Source organism: Solanum tuberosum, unplaced genomic scaffold (assembly GCF_000226075.1).
Source record: "Solanum tuberosum cultivar DM 1-3 516 R44 unplaced genomic scaffold, SolTub_3.0 scf00135, whole genome shotgun sequence".
NCBI lineage: Eukaryota > Viridiplantae > Streptophyta > Magnoliopsida > Solanales > Solanaceae > Solanum > Solanum tuberosum.
In genome coordinates, this window is record NW_006239059.1 from 175,080 (window position 1) to 176,517 (window position 1,438).

Genomic DNA, 1,438 nt, shown 5'->3' on the forward strand with positions numbered 1-1,438 from the left:
CTTTTGACAATTGCAGCACAAAATGGTTGAAAAATCTACCAATTGGATGTTAAATAAGATTTTTTTGAATAGATTCTTGTAGGAAGAAATCTATGTTGAGCAGCCTAAAGGGTTTGTTGCGAAAGGATAGGAAGACGTAGACTACTTGCTGAAAGAAGGCCCTCTATGGATTAAAGCAAGCTCCAAGGGCTTGGTACAGTAGAATCGATGATCATTTTTCTGACTTCCCCAATCAAATACTACAAGAAATAATTCAATTTGAGTCGCAACTCACAATGAAGTAAACTAGCTTCTTTGGAAAATGTCAACACAGAGTTAACCTTAAAGAGGATATGGAGTCACAAATAGGATGAGTGTATCACAATATTGCTAGAAACATTTATCTCAAAGTAAACATATCCTTGACAAATTTCTAGCATGAGCGTATCACTGATTTGAAACGTTGATTGTATTTTGTGCATTTGACGTGTATTTTTTTATTGGGTTAATATCTCAAATGGTCACTCAACTTTGGAAATTTATTTAGAAAAGTCATTGAACTTTGTTTTGTATCAATAAAATCACTCAACTAAGACATTATTGTAGACCTACAATAAATAAATAACTATATAAATGTGTTTTCTGTCTAATTTTTTAAAGATTTTATGACATGCACCTCATGATATAGAAATATAGAATACAATCTAAATGCACGTATTAATACAATAACTTTAATCGCCTAAACCTCAAAATATATAGAAATACAGAGATAGAGTTGAAAATATAGCATTCAACCTAAAAACATGTATGACTACAACTACTACAATCACTTGTACTTTTGAATGTTCACAAATAAATATAAATGATATACAAGTGAATGGATACAAGAGCGAATGAATATAATCTCCTACATATTTTGTGTTTTATTTTATGTCTTTGTATACACCCGTATTGTATTTGTTGATACAACCCAAATGTGTGAACAAATACAAGTGAAATTAGAATAAATGAATACAAGAGCGATGAATTCATAAGTGAAATTAGAGTGAATGAATACAATTTCTTGTATCTTTTATTGTTTGTATCTTTATATACATGTGGATTGTATTTGTCAATACAAAATGTACTTGTTGATACCACCAGTATTCGCCAATACAACCTAACACATATGAATATAACAAATATACCCTACCTACCACCTCAAAAAATATAAAAACGTAGAGGTGGAAATATAGAATACACACACGGAGAGAGAATACAACCCACATGCATGCACAAAGAATACAACAAATACAATCGTTTGACTCAAAAAAATATAGTAGTATAGAGGAAGCGAGTGGAAATACATAATACAACGTAAATACACGAATAATTACAACAAATACAGTTACATGACACCTAAACATATAGAAATATAGAGAGAGAGGTGCAAATACATATATAATAGAGGGTGTGGGGG